The sequence below is a fragment of the Rattus norvegicus genome, chromosome 8 (assembly GCF_021556685.1).
Source record: "Rattus norvegicus strain SHRSP/BbbUtx chromosome 8, alternate assembly SHRSP_T2T, whole genome shotgun sequence".
Taxonomy (NCBI): Eukaryota; Metazoa; Chordata; class Mammalia; order Rodentia; family Muridae; genus Rattus; species Rattus norvegicus.
Genome location: NC_141541.1, coordinates 105,250,297 through 105,269,487, shown reverse-complemented (window position 1 = coordinate 105,269,487; position 19,191 = coordinate 105,250,297). Strand labels below are relative to the sequence as shown.

The following is a 19,191-nucleotide window of genomic DNA, read 5'->3' as shown; positions in this document are numbered from 1 at the left end:
GACACGCAGCTGGGGAGTGGTGGAATACAAGCCTGGAGCTGTGGCTTGTGACCGAAGCCCTCTGTCCCTGCGTCTTGGAAGACAGAGCCCCCAGAAGGCTGGAGGATGTCTCCTGGCTGCTACTGCCTTCCAGTGTGGCCCCTGGCAGCTTCAGTGTGATCTTCCTGTAGTGTCACTTCTGTACTTCAGGCAGTGCTTAGATGGTCAGTGGCTCCCTACTCTTGTGGGAGTGAGTGTAGTCTGGGCCCATTTGTCCTCTTCTCTGTCCCCTGATGGCCTCTGTTTAAAGTTTGTCATCAAGGCAAAGGAGTGAGCTTCAGACCCCTCTGTACCACGCTGCCTGTCAACGCCCCATGGGAGGCCCTCTTGTCCTGCCCCTACGTTGAGTTTCGCACAGTGTTCCCCCCCACCCCATTCCCTGCCCCTTGGCCCCTGGGGCTCATAGTGCTCCCTTCTCCATGCCTCTGAGCCCCTGTAGTCCACAGTGATTCCCCACGCCCCACCTCTGAGGGTCAGTTTACCCCATGCCCATCTCTGTGGGTCAGTTTACCCCAGGCCCACCTCTATGCCTCTGTAGCTCACAGTGCTCCTCTCCCTGCCTTGCAGCCTCTGTAGTCTTCCTCTGCACAGTACTTTTCGTTTTGTATTTTTCACTTTACCTCATGCTCCTTGGCTTCTGCCAATGTGGTGGTGCTTGGTGTGAACTCAGCGGCCCTGTTGTTGTCTGAATCACACTTAGGCTTTGCTGCCTGCAGTGTTGAAAGGAAGGGGATACTATTTCCAGACCTCTGGCCTTTTTATAATTTATGAGGGACCCGCCTTTGAGATCTTTCTCAACTACATTGTTAAAAAAAAATAGAAGAATAATTTAAGTAAATTTCAGAGCACTTCCTCCTTGAGTTTTAAAACCAGTACATTTTTATTTTTATTTCATGATTATTAATTTGGTTGGAAGCTAGGCATACATATGTCTGTGATCCCAGCCCTCGGGAGGCTGAGGCAGGTGGATTACAAATGAGAGAGAGAGGAAGAGAGAACGTGGAACAAGTAAGAGAAGCACATTTCTAAGATTGCTGCCATCTTCTTCAGGAGCACATGAAGCCGGGCTTCCATTTGCAATGTGTTGCATTTACCTGTAATCATCTGACATGACTGGCTAATAGGCCGGAAGTCCAAAAAATATGGGCCCTGATCTGGCTCACCACTTTTACTCAGAAAGAAAATGATTTTCACAATTTCTTTATGTGTGTGTGTGTGTGTGCGCATGTATGTGTGTATATATATGTATATATCTCAATATATGTGTATGTGATGTATATATATGTATATGCATATGTGTATATATGTATAAATATATGTATATATCTCAACATATGTGTGTAATGTGTGTATATATGTATGTGTATATATGTATAAATATACATGTATATATGTATACCTGCCATATTTTTTTTCCTTAAACTTAGTCAGCGTATGCTGTCGTCGTGAGGTCTCTAAGCATGGTTCAGGAAGTTCCTGTCTTCCTAGGGGAACTGCTTTTGACTGAGTGATTGACCTGGCCGGAGAGTCTGCTCTTCTGAGAGGCATCTCCTCTGAGCAGTTCCTTACTGCTGTTTTCCTTGCCTTCCCTCTGCAAAGGTGACCAAGGAATGGCTTAGGAGGCAGATTGGAGAGGTCAGGGCTCACAAAACACTTTTGGCATCTTTGACCTACGATGAGGAAGCTGCCAGGAGGCCCTAGGAACAGTTTTTAGCTTTAAGGCATGAGAGAAAATTTCTTATGAGTCTTTACCCTAAACTGACCAGCACCCCTCTCCACACACACACACACACACACACACACGCACACGCACACGCACACGCACACACATGCACTCACACACACGCACACGCACACGCACACACACACACACACACACACACACACACACACACACACACACACACACACACGGTAACCCTGACGAAGTGCTGATGGAGCTGTCCTCTTCCACCTGAGCAGGCAGGATACTCCCCACCCCCACCCCACGGCCTATCTAAAAGGCCCCAAAGTACATTGGGTGCTTTCATTTTTCTAACAGCGAGTCCTTGACTGGAGCCTGGAAGTGGATGCGAGAGAGGTGAAGCCAAGGGTTATTAGCATTACAAGTTAGGCAGGAGGAACCAGGAGAAGCCACAGCACCAGAATTTTTTTTTTTTTTAAGTTCAAATCAAAGTCTCTAGGTGGGGTTACAGGAGCGTCCGTCTCTGACTGGTTTCTCTGCATTCACCTCCCTTCTGCTCTCCAGAGTGATGGGCCTAGGGTCTGCACTGAGGCCCTTCAGTAGCTTTGGAGAGGCTGGATCAGCATGAGTTCCTTCCAAATGGCTTCCAGAGAGACAGAGAAAGAAACCTGAGCTTTTCCCTACTTCTTAGGTCAAGCAGCAGTGGGCCATCTCCCCTGGCTGCAAGGAGCTGAGGTCTGGACTCACACCAGGCAGCATTTTTCTTATCAAGAAGAAAATCCTTAGTGAGAAATAGTTGTTTAGATAACGTCCCCTATGGACCTGAGCCTAGTGTGCGAGCAGTGCCATCCCTCAGGGTGTGGAGAAAACGCACCCATCATTGTAGTGGCTGCTTAGTCTTTCCTGCTGGATGTTGTCACCACAGAGGCGGCCAACACTAATCACTTCCCCTTCTTTAACTGTCAGATAAGGACCTGGTCCTGAGGACTTGCCTTGGGCTTGAGAGGAACCTTGGGCTCTCCACCCTTCCTTTAACCAGTTGTTGCATCAATGTGAGGAGGAGTTAAAGGCCTTACTTGATCACAGATTCACTGGAAGGCACAGAGGAAATTCTTTGTAGACTAGACACAGTTAAGAGTTTGCCAGGTAGGCCTTCTTGAACAAGAGAACAGATGACTACTCACAGCATACAGGACATTTTAGAGATGTACCACAGTTCCCTAGGACGGGGGAAAATATCCTCTCCTTCCAATCCCTCTGACCACATCACTATAGGCCTCCAAGTACAATATCTTGGTCAGTGTTCTGTTGCTGGGAAGAGACACCATGACCATAGCAACTCTTTCAAAGAAAGCATTTAACTGTGGTTTGCTTACAGGGTTTAGAGCTTTAGTCCATCATCCTCATGGTGGAAGCATGGCAGGATGCAGGCAGACGTGGTGCTAGAGAAACAGCTGAGAGTTCTACATCCCGATCCATAGGCAGCAGGAAGAGAGAGAAACACAGGGCCTGGCTTGGGCTTTTAAAACCTCAAAGTCCCCGCCCCACATCAGTGACACACTTTCTTCAACAGAGCCACACCCAATCCTTCTCAAGTATTGTCACTCCCTGATGATACCAACCTGGTACTTTTAACTACTGTGTGATCCTTAGGTAAAGCTGGGGTGGAAACAAACATTTTTAAATAAACATTGATTAAGCATGTATTTTGGCAGAACTTCGACAGCCACATGTTGAACTTTAATCTTAGACTTTTTTGACCTTAGATATTTTAATATCATAGATAAACCCATCTTTTGCATACCTTCATGTTACTTGTTCAGACTTTTGTAGCTTGCTTCACACTTTCAAGTTTTTTGTTCCATTCTGAAAAAAAAAACACTCAGGCATCATAATCTTTATCAATAATCAACAAGGCCCGCTGTGTTTCCTAAACAGGTACAGACGGTCTTATGAAGACCTGGCTGGCCAAGAGGACAACAATGCAACATGGTTACTTTGTGTTTGTAGAGAGCTCAGATCCATGTTAAAAGAAGCACATCCCCCATCCTGGTACAAGTCTTAGTGGGTTACATGCATACACAGGATAAGTGGATAGTCACCTCTTTTATTTAGACTACACACACACACACACACACACACACACACACACACACACACACACACTCACAAATGACTTACAGTAGCCTGGATATAAGGAGGAGATAGCACATGTATACAGCCTAAGTATATATGCTTTCCCAAAGGGCAAAACAAAGAAACAGGAAGAAACTTCATGGTCTTAACTTGTATCAGTTTCTTGTCTGCTGCTGTGACAAAAAGTACCAAGACCGAAAGCAAGGTATTCAAAAGAGGGTTTATTTGGGCTTATGGTTCCAGAGTGTAAGAGTCCGTCATAGCAGGGGTGCATGCCACCAGACAGCTGAGAGAGGTCACATCCTCAGCCACAAGTGTCAAGCAGAGAATTCACTTAAAGTAGTGAGAGGCTATGTACTCTCAGAGCCCTCTCTCAGTCACACACTTCCTCCAGCAAGCCTGCACCTCCTAGACCTCCCTAAACAGCACCAACAACTGGGACCAGGTGTTCAAATACCTGAGCCTAGGGGACATTCAAACCACCTCACAACCCAAGCCAAGGTTGTCCTTAGGGCTTGCCACAGACTGTAACCGTGAATGCCAGACAATGCCTGCTAGATTCCATTTGACTTCCTCTGAGTTCCTAGAGACAAGCTGTTCTCAGACGGGAACCCCATGAAAGAGAACCGAATGGAAGGTGTGTCCGGCCCCATAGGTGGCGCTGTTGCTCTGGAAAGCACATGGCGGAACTAGGAAGTAGAAAATTATCTTAGTGCTGTTTTTTGTTTGTTTGTTTGTTTTGTTAGTTTTTTGGGGGGTTCCCCCCCACCCAAGCATGAAGTGGGCTGAGCTAAATGGATCTGTAATCCTCTGTGTTGGCTGGAATTTAAGACCCAACTTGTTAAAAATAGCTAATCCTGATTTAATCCGTAGGTAGCCGCATGGTGGTCCCACGCGGTGCGCAGGACCTCCGTAGTCAGGTTAGGGTATGTTGAATAGGATTGGGGAGTCTCCTGTTCCAGCAGTGGAATTGGTTCGCTCCTGTCTTGGGGAGTCTGTTTTCCTAGAGCTCTTTTTACCTCAACGGTTTTCTATCCTGGTTTTGTGAGAGTTAACCTCACCCGAATGGAAGTTTCTAGTGTTTCCTTGGTTTCTGGCAGCTTCCTTCGTAGGGTAGTGTCCTGTGATAGCTGCTTGTTAGCAACAGGCTTACCAAAAGTCACCAAGGACACCTACGAAGTGTGGATGAGGGCTCTGCATTCACTTCATGCAGGGAGCACATATCGTTCACTCTTATCTGAACTCCAGGATGACCCAACCACCAAGGAGTGTTTTGTAATTCTCTGCGTTTCTTACCTCTGTCTTGTGTACACGGGTTACCTGGCCACTTAGATATTTTCCTGGGTCATCGTTGCATTGTGAGAAACTTTACATTCTGGGACCAGTAACCCATTCAAAAGTTCACCCAAGACCTTGTGGAAGCTACTGAAAACATGGTATGGGGGACATTTCTCCCAAGAGAGGCATCCCCACACTCCGCCAGATGGATTGAAATCCAAAGTGAGACCTCAAATTGTTGGAAAAAATAATCTTGGTGTTGCATGAAGGAACACATAAAGCAAAAGTAACTCAGCAAAGCAATTTATAAAAAGTTTATTCTTATTTTATGCACACGGATGTTTTGCTTGTATTTATTGCCTGTGCCCTTCATGCATGCAGTACTTAAGGGAGCCAGAAGAGGGCGTTAGATCCTTTGGAACTGGAGCTACAGATAACGCTTAGTTGCCATGTGGATGCTAGGAATCGAACCTGGGTCCTCTGCAGGAGCAAGTGCTCATAATCACCCACCCTTCTCTCTAGCCTATGGTTTTTTTTGTTGTTGTTGTTTGTTTTTTGTTTGTTTTTTTGCAAAAAAAAAAAAAAAAAAAAAAAAAGGGTGCACCAGAACCCAAGCTGGGCTAGTGAGCACGGAGGGTGGAGATGATCTTGTCATTTATCCCTAAAGCAGACGGCGACTGGGTCTCATCCCATTGGTCCGAGTTTGAGTTCATAACCAGATTGTGGGCTGACAGGTGAGGGGGAAGAAGGAGGTTCAGGGCACAGAAGCTCTATCAGGTTACCTTCCATTTCTCTCAGGAGCAATTATAGCAATTATAATAACATTCACCCTTAAACACACACACACACACACACACACACACACACACACACACACACACACTTATTTATTTAATTTGTGTGGGTGTTTTGTCTGCATGCACATCTGTGTACCACACTGGTGCCTGGTGCCTGGGAAGGCCAGAAGACCATTGGATCCTCCGGAACTTGAGTTATAGATGTTGTGAGCTGCCATGTGGATGCTGGGATTCAAACCCAGGTCTTCTGGAAGAGCTGACAGTGCTCTTAACCACTGATCCATCTCTCTAGCCCTTAAGTTCATTTTTTTCAAGTGGCACTAGGTTCCAAGACTCTACAAATAAAGTCTCTCATCTTTGCCTTAAAACAAGCAAGACCCATTCTGCCCAGCCTTTGTAATATAGTCTCTATCTTTATGATGTTATTGAGATCACACTGACCAGGTCTCACTATAACCTGCCTTATAGTCTTTAACATGTAGTCTGACTTCACAGTAACATTTTCCTGCTATGGCTGGTTTTGTTAATTATTCACAGTTTTTATAGAAGGCATAATATGTGTAATTCTGAGAAGTCTTTCCTCCTCTACAGCAGAAATAACAGCTCACCTAGAGGCTGTCTCCTTCCGGGCTTTTTTTCTGTAATTTCACACATCTTCTGGAAATTCGAATATTTATGTCAAGGTGTGCAAACGTCAAGGTTTACCTAAGTGAAAAGTGAAATTCCAGTGTCCTATATGGCCTGGTCCTGGAGACCTGATTGGAGCAATGAGGGAATGCATACAGACACGCATCCAGAAAAGCTGAGTGGATGGGCTGAGCTCCCTCTAACGGAGGAGGCCCACCAGCAACCAGAAACTTAGCACAGTCCAGCTAGGGGGTCTCATAAAATAGGGGAGCAGCCTCGCGTCCAGTCATCCGAGAGGAGGAAGCTGCTTAATAATTTTGCTGTACTGTCAGCATCCGCACAAGGACCAGAGGTAGGCTTTCCCAAGTCTCAGCCTCACCTGGGAAAGGCTTTGCCAATGCCCACGGTGAAAAGATTTTACAGAGTAAGAGTACTTTGGCAATCGGGACCAAGGAATACCACAAAAAAAAAAAATAAATAAATAAAAATAAAAATAAATCACACCATGAAACAGACACTATAAAATATTAGGGAGGGATAGAGACACAAAAGGGCTTCTCCGAGCAGAGATGGAAAACAGAGACAGACAGAAACAGACACAGAGACGCAAAGCCACGTTAGCATGAGCTTTGTAAGGGGCATGGAGCATGCGCACAAGGAAAATATGCGAGGGTGCGGCATCTCCAGAGATGGTGCTGGTGGAGACAGTGCTGGAGAATGGAAATGTGTCAAATCGCTTTTTAGTGATGATGGGGGCCTTGGCGCTGAGCCATTGAAGGCAGAGGAACCTAGTTCTGGAATGTGGACAGTTCTTAGTTGACTGAAACGGGGTTCTGACTAAAACACTGACCTGGCTGTGCTAATGTCTACAGCACACATTCACTTGGGAATTCTCACATGAGGTAGTGCTGTATAATTATGGTTCTCTCTTTAACGCTCTCTTTTAATTCCGTTCTTTTTTTTTAAAGATTTATCCTTTGAGAATTTCATTATACACACAATGTATTTTGATTATATCCACTTCCACAAACTTCCAACTCCTCCCAGCCCCCACCACTATGTCTCTCTCCTAACTTTATGTCCTTTAAAAAACAAACATCGAGTCCAAATACTGCTGTTCATATGCACATGCACAGGGGCAACCACTGGAACACAGATAACCTATCAGGGGTTGTGCCCCTGAAGAAAACTGACTCTTCCCCACCAGCCACTAGCTCCGTAGCTGTGGGTGTGGCCTCGTGAGGCCCCACCCCCTCTTGTGTCGTCGTCTGTGTCATCCCCGCCCCCCACCCACACCCCTCCCACTCCGGGCTTGGCAGTATTTCTTGGGCACTCCATTTCCCCACTTGAGCCCAGCCCTTTCTTTTTAACAGCAGAGTCCTGTTCCAGTGTGTGCTAGAACTGTTTGTCGTCTTTTTACCCGTTCTGTCATAGACAAACGGCATGATTGTTTCCAGATTCTCATAGTAACTTCTAAAGAAAGCCTTGTTTGCATGGGAGAGCGGTGTTTTTTGTAGGATTCTGACCTCGGCTGTGGTTCTCCAGCTTGGTGTGTCGTCCTCAGAGCTCTGAAGCATGTGATCAGCTAGGCAGAATCTGCGTAGACTTTTGTGACTTAGCCTACAGAGACTTATGTAGTATCTTCCTGTCACATTTTGTTAAAAAAGAGAGCCCTGTGGCCTGCTCAGAGGATGTAGAACACTTCTAATGGGAGACATGGCAGGTTAAGGTTTGAAACCACCACACTTTCATACTCTCCCTCTTGCTCTCTTGTTCTCTGTTTCAGCCTTGGCTTCAGAGTTCCCTGCTTGCTATGGTTTGAATAGCAAATGTCTCCACAGGCTCAAGGAGCAAATACTTGCTTGGTGTCAGGTAGTGGCTCTGTTTGGGACCAGGGTTTTGAAAACTTAAGACAGTAGGGAGAGCTTAGCTCAAAATACTAAGCTCACTGGAGTGTGTCCTTGTGGACTACATCTTATCCTGGGCCCCTCTCTAGTACCTTCCGTCCTTCCTCTCAGTCCCCCTCCCTCCTGTCCACTACCATACGGTCCCAAGTCTGAGCTCTTCTGCCTCTGTGTGTGCATGAGGCCAAGCCACAGAGCAAGCTCTCTTCCACCATGAGCCAAAGCAAGTTTTTCTGTTACTCAGGCACAGCAAAGACAAAGTGACAGATACACTCCCTGCCTCAGCTTTCCAGAACCTTCCAGAGCGATCACAGAATGTGATTTGAGACTTACACCTCTCTCCTTCGGCATCTCCAGAGAGCCAGGGCTTCCATCTCCTGCTTTCTTCTGAGGTAGGGAGGATATCCTTCCCTCCAGGTTTGGCACCCTGGTACCTCCTTGTTGCCCTAACTAAGTATACGTGGACAGAGTCTCCCAAATCCCCAGGGAGCAGGACATTTCTGTGTATTAAAAGATGCGGTGAATGGGAGGCATTATGGGCTGGGTCAGACCTTGTAATTCATGAGCAGTGTTAGCCAGTAGGCCTAGAGCATCATGGGAAATAGAAGTCCAAGGGAGATAGTTCTTGGAAGAATAAGATTTCTTTCTTTCCTTCTCTTTCTCTCTTTTTCTTTCGCTCTTTCTTTCTTCCTTTCTTTCATTCATTCTTTCTTGTTTTTTTGTTTGTTTGTTTTGTTTTTCAAAACGGTTTCTCTGTGTGGCTCTGGCTGTTCCGGAACTTGCTTTGTAGACCAGGCTGGCCTCAAACTCAGATATCCACCTGCTTCTGCCTCCCTAGTGCTGGGATTAAATGCGTGTTCCATCCCTGCCCAGCAGGAAGAATAAGATTTTCTGTTGAGTTTTAAATCAATGTGTTTAAGTGATTTGTCTTACAAAAGGAGACTTTAGTTTATACTGAGGTCAGAGAAACAGCATAGATCTTTATTCTGACTGAATCACTTAAACCAAGGTCGGTGACAGGGCCTTCTGTGGTTAGTTTTCACTGCGATATCATCGAGCAAAGTCAGCTTTCTGTGACGAGACATGTTCAGAACAGTGAGTTACTAAACAGGCACGCCAGCAAACTCTCTTCTTGGTTCACCATGCACAGCGGTGCCCAGGCTGGAACTCAACAGAGCTCGGAAGCATGGTTTCTAAAACAAGCCTCCAGCTATTGCAGGAGCCTTCTTTGCCCAAATTATATGCATTTCTAGAAGCTAAACTTCCAGTCACGGTACAGACTACTAGTTCCTTATTTTGGCTCAACTTTGTAGAAGATGAGTTTAAAAAAGGTGTCCACCAACTCCGTTTCTTTACATTCTCAGGACAACCTGTGCCAACAGCCCTTCCCCCAAGACTTCGTGTAGCACCATTGACCCAAAGCCTTCTGTTGCCTTGTACCACTGAATTAGGCTGATTGTGGCCATTTGAATAAAAAATGTCTCCCATAGTCTCGTGTACTTGAACACTCAGTCCCCAGTTGGTGGCACTGCTTTAGAGGTTATGGAACTTAAGGAGATGGAGCCTTGCTAGAGGACGTGTGATTTGTGGAGGGCTTCGAGGATTTCTAGTCTTGCTGCATGCACTTCTTAGTCTCTCCCTCTCCTCCCTCTTCCTCTTCGCCCTCTTTCTTTCTCTCCTTGCCCCTCCTCTTCCTGCGTCCTGTGTGTGAAGCATACTGTGATCTGCCAGCTTTCTGCTCCCTTCCCTGCCAAGATGGACTCCATCCCTCTGGAACCGTCAGCTAAAGTAAACACCTTCTTCTTAAGCTGTTTATGGTCCTCGCATTTTATCACAGCAGCAGAAAACTAAGACACCGATAGACGTATCGGGGTGTGCACAGTGCAAGTCCCTTCTTTCTTGACTAGGGCTGAGACCACATAACAGTTTGTGTCCCTTCCCGAACTTGACATCCTCGAGTCTGTGTCACAATGCTTTAGTGCCACTTAAAGTGCAAAGGACACTGTTTTTTGAGAACCTTTTTGGAGCTCTGAATCAAGAATCTATGGGTCCTGATACATAGAGGACACCTAAGAGTGGCTCTCCACCATTGGCTAGATCTGTGGACTAGAAGGCTCCTTCCGTACTTCCACAGCCGCAGTCACTGCCAGCGTTGGTTGAGGTGAGGGTGCAGCTTTCTGAGCACAGTCTAAGGCCATTGAGTAACTACCCTCAAGCACTAATAGTGACCCGAGGGAGATCTGGTGTCTAGTCCTTTCTTGATCAGGGTACAGATGGTCTGTCAGTGAGCAGAGAGTTTGCCAGAACTCTTGAATGTGCTTTCCGCCCGAAAAAGGCCTCATGAGACAAAAACACCTTACGGTGGCCAACTTGCATGCTGTGGTCCAGGCATCCAGTGAAAGCAAAGCCCTGGAAATGCAAGTAGCAAGAAACACAGCAAGCATGGGAGCCCACTTTCCCTTGTGCCAGGTTCACTTTGCACATCTGAGTCAAGATTTGTGAAGGATTTTTTGTTTTATTTATTGGCTGATTTAGTTATTACTTGAAAATGTGGCTTTTCTCATTCTAACCTTTGCTGTTCACCACTTGCAATTGCAGCCACAATCTGTTGTTGTCGTTGATGTTGTTGTTGTTGTTGTTGTTGTTGTCTTAAGACCGGGTTCCTCTGTGTAGCCGTGGCTGTCCTGAAACTCATTCTGTAGAGCAGGCTGGCCTCTGCCTCCTGAATGCTGGGATTAAAGATGTACACCAGCCCCGCTTGGCTTTCCTTGACATTTTAGACTTTTAATTGACTCAGTTTGCTTGCAAAATACAATTTTTAAGAAAAGGCAGCTCTGTTTCTGAAGAGGCTTTGGAGAATTAGCTGTGCCAAACGTACGTGTCTCCTCTCTCCAGGTGTGGCTGACATTCTAAATTAAGAGCAAGGTCTCAGTGCAGCTGCTCCAAGAACTTCAAGAAGAGCGGAGTGATACAGTTGGGTGAAGCAGACTTCTCCCAGAATGTCAGAGAGAGATAGCTGAAGTGTACGTAGAAAGGGAGCTCCTGGCTTGCTGAATTCCTTGTTTCGGTCTTGAGAGATGACCAGCCGCCTGGACAGTTTAACTGGGGAGCCAGTGGGTGGGTTTCCAAGAGAGAGGCCTTGGCCCTTATAGTTGATAAATTTAGGGAAAAAATTATGGGGTTTGGAGAGATGTCTCAGCAGTTAAGGGCAGGCACCTCTTGCTCTTCCAGAGACCCAATTATGGTTTCTGGTACCCACATCAATTAGCTCACAACATGTGTGTGGGATGGGAGTGCGTTTGCTCACCTGTGCATACACACACACACACACACACACACACACACACACACACACACACCACACACAAATACAATAAATCTTTTTAAGAAAAGAAAAAATTAAAAATAGTTCATGCTTTTAAAAAACACCCAACTCTGTAAATCACAAGCGTTAGAACCTTCTTGGAAAGAAATCACAGATAAATAATTCATGCTGCATATTTTAGAAACGCAAATTTTGGAATAAAAGGTCTTGTTGGTAGGACATGCAGGCTGTGGGAAATGGTGCTCCTGGTTTGTCGCTGCTGGGTTATACCTGAGCAAGCCAGCGCTGAGGTTTTGAAAGCCTGTAATTATGACGGGATGTGCTTTGATGGCTAGATCTGAAAAGTGCAGGTGCTGTCATCAGCTGCTGAGCTCAGAAGTCACTCCTTGGGATAATTGTGTGTGTTGTCAAACCTTCGCCAGTGTGAGCTGTTACAGAACCTCCTGGCTCCCTCCTCTTCAGGTCTGTACCCTGTCCTTCCTGCCTGGGCCTTTGCCAAAAAGTGAATCCTGATTGGTTCACCCAGCTGTCAGAGTCCATTCCCACATCATTGGTTTGGGCTTTGACACGTGACTCTCCTCTATCGAGGAGAGGAGGGAAGGTCTGTCGGAGGGGCTTCTAGGAGATGCTCAATTGCTCTGGTGACGTAGAGAGGCAGAGGATTGTCCCTGCCCACTACCAGCTGTGACAGTGATAACTTGGGGGTGTGCCTTCAGTTTCTGACACCCTTGGGAGAGTACAAACACAGGCGGTTGCTAAGAGCATAAAATCAGAGAGAGAGAGAGAGAGAGAGAGAGAGAGAGAGAGAGAGAGAGGTCTCCTTTAGTGTCCAAGAGTAACGGTAACAAGGTTTTCGCCTCACACTTGGTGAATGTCTACAGTCGTTATAGTCCCCAGAGGGGGTCCCTTGCTCAGTGTCTTGTGCCAATGGTAAGATATTTGTTTATCTACCTTATCAGAAGCAAAAGAATGATGGCCTTAAGAGGTTGTGAAACTGAGTGGGATGGGGGTTGGGAAGAGACTGAAAGTCTTTTAAAAACGATTTGAGCTGAGAATCGGCCAAAGAAATCAAGGGGAAAGTTTTGCACCTTGGGGTCACCAAGGGTCCTCTTCATCCACTAGGATGGTGTTTCTTATCCTCATCTGAAGTTGCTCACCATCACCCTGGGGTTTGCCATTTGGGAAGGGAAGGTGTTGGGGAAAATGTCCAAGAAAGATGGCGGGGGGCGGGGTGGCACACGACCTCCTTTTGACTCGGAGTTACCAGATTCTGCTCACTCGCTGGTCTGTGGCCAGAACTGTTTTGGAAAATACTCTCTCTAGTAATAATAATGTGTCCCATTAAGCCTAGGGAAGTCTGATGGGAAGGAGTACAGTTAGGGGTGCCTGGTCATACAGTGTGTCTGCTGGGTACAAGAAGGACACAAGAATAGAGTGTTGGGCCGCCCTGAACGTGAAGCAGGATGGGAGACTTACAGGGCGGGTTCTCCAAACACTGTAGTGCTGGGGGCCAGTTTTGCTTTGCTCTGCTCTGACCTTGAACGATGCCATTTAGAACCCTCAGATTCTCTTTTTCTTTGCTATTCTCAGGAAGCCAGCTCTTGCTAGGGATGGGGAGAGAGTGAGCAGAGGCAAGGCAGAAGAAGCAGAATTGGTGCCTTGGGTGAGCTGGTGAGAGTCACGGGGCTGGCCCTTCAGGCAACAGTGCTGTCTGTTACATTCTTCACAACCCAGGGCTCCATTTCCTCATGGGGAAAACCATAGCTCACTGAGGGTTAAAACAGAGCTCTAGTCTTAGGTCCCTGACCCTGACTCCCTCCTGTGTGGAGTACTGCCAGATCTCTGCAGGTCCTAAAGTGTGGGGAGGAGCACTGGGCCTGGTGCAACCTTTTATCCAGAGCCGTGCCTGGGGCCTGGTCTCCTGTACTGATCTGTTTCCTTCCTCTGCACCGCTGCGGGCTGCACCACATCTGGGCATGGTACTGTCGTGGGCTCCGTTACCTTTCCAGGTAGCCTAGGTGAGAAAAGCGTTTGGGGAAACCAGGTATAGGGCAGAGGACAGACTTTCAGAGTAGTCACATCCCAGGGCTCCTGGGTGTCCTGTGAGAAGTCTCTGTGGTGTGGAGGGCAGGGTCGGCCGCTCTGGGCTTTCTCCTGGAGGAGAACACCTGCTGGAAAGAGACTGAATGTTAGCCTAGTAAACAAGGGGCACTCCACAGGGTGAGCCTGTGAACACTGCCTAGTGGTGTGTTCTTGTAAATTACAGCCACAGATGCTCCAGCCCCAGTCCACCCCTCAGGGCAGTTTAATCGCTTCTTCCAGGGAGCCCCATGACGGCTCCTAGTCTGGGTATGACCTCTGTGCCCTGTCTTTCCCCTGAGACTATAGTTTCCTGTGGCCCAACGTTCCGCTTACTCCTTACCATTGGACAAGGAAGCTTACTTTTAAGATTATATTAAATAAACTCACTTTATTGTGCCGAACTCACAAATAAAAACGTCCCGGAACCAGATTAAAGTAGCTGGTCTAACAAGCCCTTACCCAGTCCCAAACTCAGTACGTCTCACCGATCCTCTGTGCAGCTAGAACAGCCCTTCTAAAGTCTTAGACCTTCGCTTAGTGCATTAAACGTTGATTGTCAGTTACATGTCTTAGGCACTTATCCGCACAGAGCAAAGCCACGGCAGAATGGAGATTAAAACCCTTCTCTCATGACTCACACGCCCGCCTGCCCGCAGTCCATCTACTTTTTGAAGTAAAACTTTTTTTTTTTAAAGAAACTGGTTTTGCTTGTTTTTCCACCTTGACTGTTGGACGCTGTGGAAGCAGAGAATCACATGATGATCCTCGAGGCCCCACCACCAAGCTTCAGCCGCAGCATCCTTTCGCCTCCTTGTTATCCTCCCTTGAACCCCAGGGGCTTCCCCCCTTTTAGATTTACTTATTATTTGGTCTGTATGGGTGTTTTGACCTGTGCACTAGAGGCCAGAAGAGGGTATTAGACCCGCTGGAACTGGACTTACGGATGGTGTAGGCTGCCACGTGGGTACTGGGAACTGAACTCAGGTCCTCTGAGAGAGCAGCCAGTGCTCTCAACTGCTGAGCCCTCTCCAGCCCTGCCCTCCTGTGTATCTTTTTACAGCAAATCTTGGGTCTCATATCCTTCCTTCTAGAAGTCTGTAATGCATTTTAGCTTTGAGTTTCAAGGTGCCTCCTTTTACTGCCCCACTGCACCCCCAAAGTCTGGTGCCTGAGATCTTTATTGTTTAGAATGGCACCTGCTGATGTCAGGAGATACTATGTTCTAGAATGAACTGTACATGCGTGTGTGAGTGAGTGAGTGAGTGGATGCATGTGTGGGTGCATGTGTGGATGCATGCGTGGACGTATGCATGGATGCATGGGTTGGCTTCCCAATCAGCTGAAGAGCTCTGGACCCAGGCTGACTGTTGTGAGCTGAGAACACCCCATTCCACTCTGTACTCTGTGCCTCACGGGCAACTCTCGACTTCATCCATCTTCATCAGTCTCCAGGGTTGGTTTATTCTTAGCCAAGCAGCTTTGATTTTGCAATTAAGCTCCATTCTGCCGTGACCTTGGAGTCCCCTTCAGATGCAGCCTTTGCCTTGCTTGGCTCACGCTTACTTTACAATTACATGATTCTTTTTTTAAATTATAATGCTCTTTACTTAGGCCCAAATGATCATGATCAAGATGAATCAGAGCATCTACCAAAGCATTTTCTTTATTTAATTCTACCCTTCTATTCCTGGGAGGAGCACTTCAGCTGAACATATGGAAGATAATTGAATGCATATTTTCTTTCATTTCAAATCCTAAATTTTCTATCCTTTGAAGAGGAAACCAGAGCCAGTTGCCTGATGTGGCAGTCTTGGTTCTTATAAATTAAAAAAAAAAAAAAATAGTTCAGGGTTCAGCTCTGGAAGCCTCTGTGGTGGAGTTGTAGCTTAGGGAAAAGCCTTTGGTGTGTTTCTTTCCCCTTTTAATTCAGAAGTGGTATTTACCAGAGTGTAAGGGGATCTGCTCATTATCTTGTGCTGTCTCAACTCGGTGCTTTTGCTTTTGCTGCTCAGATTTATGGTAAAGTCAAAGGGAGTTGGCCGGATTTTCTGTTTGTTTAAGCAGAAATTCAATATAATAATTCTAGGTTTGAGGTATTTTTAGCCAGGGACTAGAGCCATGCCAAGCAGCCGCCACATAACAGGTAACACCATCATATGGAGTCATGTGCTGGAACATGTGGCTGTGTCCACAGGAGCGTTTTGGAGAATTGGGTTTGGTTATGACTGCATGTTGGATCGAGAATGTCTTTTGCATGGACGGTAACGGGACCTGAGAGATGTTGGGGAAGAGGAAATGAGAGAGCCACAGTCCCTCAGAAACACTTCACCCAGCCAACAGGGCAGTGAGTCATCCTATGGATTTGATTTTCTGTGCTGTGAGTAGCAGGCCATGGGGCTTCCCTCAAGGCTCGGACCATTGTGATCTGTGTGTGTGAGGTGTCTGAGGAGCTGCCTGCAGTAGCCCCCGGGGGTAGGCACAGGAGCCACATGACTTAACAAGTGCCTCCCTTAGCCTCCTGGCTGGCATAGCAACAGGGGAAGAGAGTGCTGGAAAACCCAGGCTTCATCCCGGACTTACAGAGCTGAACAGAGGCTACACTTGGTAATCGTTGGATTTTTTTTTTTCTTTTGTGGTGGGAACTCACAACCTGAGGCATATGTTCCAGGATGGAAACCCTTGGGCAAGGCTGGACGCAGCAGTGAAGCTGAAGTCTCTCCACGGAAGAAGAGCCATGAATGTGGCTACAGATTTGGGCGCCTGCCCCGATGGCTAGGGATGTGAACAGGGAAGTGCCCCGTGGCCAGGAGTTTGAGAAGAAAGTACAGCACTAAGAAGACAGCTGCTCTGTCTTCCGCAGTGTTTACTCCTCAATGTCTCTGCTTGCTCATGTTGTTATCCCCAGGTTTGCTGAAGTCATGATTTCACAGCTCAGATAAACAAAGTGAGTCTCTCGTCTTGAGAGTGTGTGGGAAATACACAGAGCTGGGAATGGAGCGTAGATCTATGGCTGTTGGGGTTTAAATCTTGCCTCACTTCCCAGACAGAGCACACCAAGCCAACATGGTTCCACGTGGAAAAGTTTAATGAAAGAAGAAGAATAGAAGAAGAGAGGAAAGGCTGGCCATGGGCACGTGGAGGGAAAGGGGGGAAGATGAGGAAAGAAGGGACAGGGACAGAGGGGAAGAGAAGAGCAAAGAGAGGAGTAAGAGGGAGAGGAGGGGGCAAGCAGCCCCCTTTATAGTCAGGCACAACTGGAGGTTGCCAGGCAACTGAGGCAGAGCACACCTGGCTGTTGCCAGGTAGCTGTAGGGGTGGAGCTTAGACAGAATGCCAACATTGGCCCCCTGCAGCCTAACCCTTCCACTCCATTAGGCTTTCCTTCCACTGAAGGAGGGTCCCCAGCAGGGAATACTTTCAGGGGTAACACTGTCGGCAGAGCCATAACACCACTGTTTCCCATTGACAAGCTCACACTGACCCCTTGGCATCTAGATAGGGCTGTAAACCACTGTCTTCAAGTCCCTGCAGAGTTTAGGTTCTGTCAACATTATTTAGCCATTTTTAAAACTAGGAACAAAGCATGATCTCTGTCCCCACATCTACTGAAGTGGACTCCAGAGAAAGAAACGGACCCCAGAAGATGTCATGTGTCTGTCTCAGTGTTTAAGCACCCTCCAGCTGGGCTGTGTGCTGAGTTCAAAGATGTGACCCAGCATAAGTGGAACCAACAAGACTCTGATCTTGCTGGACAGTCAGATAGGTCAGATACCCATCGGGGCAGGCGCCACAGCAACCTGGGCAGGGGGCTAGAAGAGAAACAGGGGGCATGTTCCTACAGAGAAGTCAGGGTAAGCAGGAATGACAGCAAGCCAGAGATTAGAAGCTGCAGGGTAGTTACAGGAGCCCAGCCATCTGACTAACCCAGCGTACCCTCTGTGTTTTAGTTCTGAGCCTAAACGCAGTCCCTTTCTCCAGAAGCGCTCAGAACATTGAGGACTGTGGACACAGAAGGTGCAAATCCTGGTGTGTGTTCTGGGAAAGATTTTCTGTCAGTTAGCTTTTTCTTTGTATCAAGTTCCCAAAACCTCCAGACTGGACCTGGAAGAGTCCCACTAATGACTGATGTCTGCTGGCTTGGCTGAACTGAGTAGTCTAGAGTTCCCTCCTTCATGTTCAATGATTGACAGGCTGGTCGGTTGGCGGAAGCCTCAACAGGTGCCGTTGTGTTGGTTCCTCCTGCAGATAAGCCTAGAAATCCTCTCCGAGCCCAGATCCAATCAGGTCAAGGCCTACACACAAGTCCTCTGCTATTTTCCCATTATTTGAAACAAATCTCTTGGCTAAACTGGGAGTCACTTTCGTCAGCCCCACCAGAAAAAGCATGAAGTGGAAGCCCCGGCTCTAAGAAATGCATCGTGCTGAAAACCTGGATTTAGCTCAGCAAGTGGCAGTTGTTGCTACTTGACCCCACCTGAAGACAGCTCTGAGCCACGCTGTGGTGAATTCCTTAGGACAAGTCAGGGTCAAGGAAAACTGTGGGATACATACAGCAGTTCTAGCAGCCTGTTCTGCCAGTGAGGTTGGCACTCCCCCAAGGGTCTGGGGGCAGAGGGCCAGATGGAGCCCAGAACCAAAGGAAGTCACTGTCTCCTGTGTGCAAACAGCAGGTCTAGCACAGACGGTTCTAGAGCGAGAGATGCCATCTGGACCCAAGAATCAGAAAGGACACTTTTCCTGGGCCAGCACAGTGAAATTCCAGCCCAGAGTGAGAGTCCTGAGGACCAGATGTGAGGTAGAGCAGCAGAGGGAGAGATGTGGATAAGGACACAAGAGTGCTAAGTAGTCACTCATCCAACAAGGACCCCAAAAATGGGTGAAAAACTCCATCCTAAACTATTTCCCTAGAGTGCATAGGTGAAATGGCCACTAAGAGCCATTTTCTCTGGATTGTCTCCTGCTTGTCAAGGATTGTACTTAGCCTGGAATCCGGTCCCCACAACACCCTGAGGCAATTAGTCCAAACTTCCAGATGAGAAACTGCCTCGGGGAGGTTAAGTAGCTGGCATCAGTCACCAAGCTTGTAATGTGTCTGACCCCAGAGCACCCAGCCCCTTTTCTGCAGAGGCTGCTGCTGATGCGGAAGACATAGCATCTTTAGGCAGCCAGGCCTGTGGGATCCTTGTGATAGCAGAACTTGGGAAGACCCCAGTGCTGCCTCCAGGGCAGGAGCTCTGAAAGGCAGGGGTATAGAGGAGGAGAATGTTTAAAGATGGGTCAGCCACCAAGATGTCCGGGGAAACCATGAAGAGAAGCCCC

At 47.4% G+C, this 19,191-nt stretch overlaps 1 protein-coding gene across 3 annotated transcripts in view; it reads left to right on the top strand.

Annotated features, from left to right (window-relative positions):
- Pxylp1 (2-phosphoxylose phosphatase 1) overlaps positions 1-19,191 on the top strand; it is a 65,342-nt gene that overhangs the window by 11,282 nt on the left and 34,869 nt on the right. The window contains exon 1 of one of the 3 annotated variants that reach the window (XM_087562292.1): positions 16,360-16,476. The gene's annotated coding sequence lies outside the window, so the exon portion shown is untranslated. 3 annotated transcript variants of the gene reach the window in all.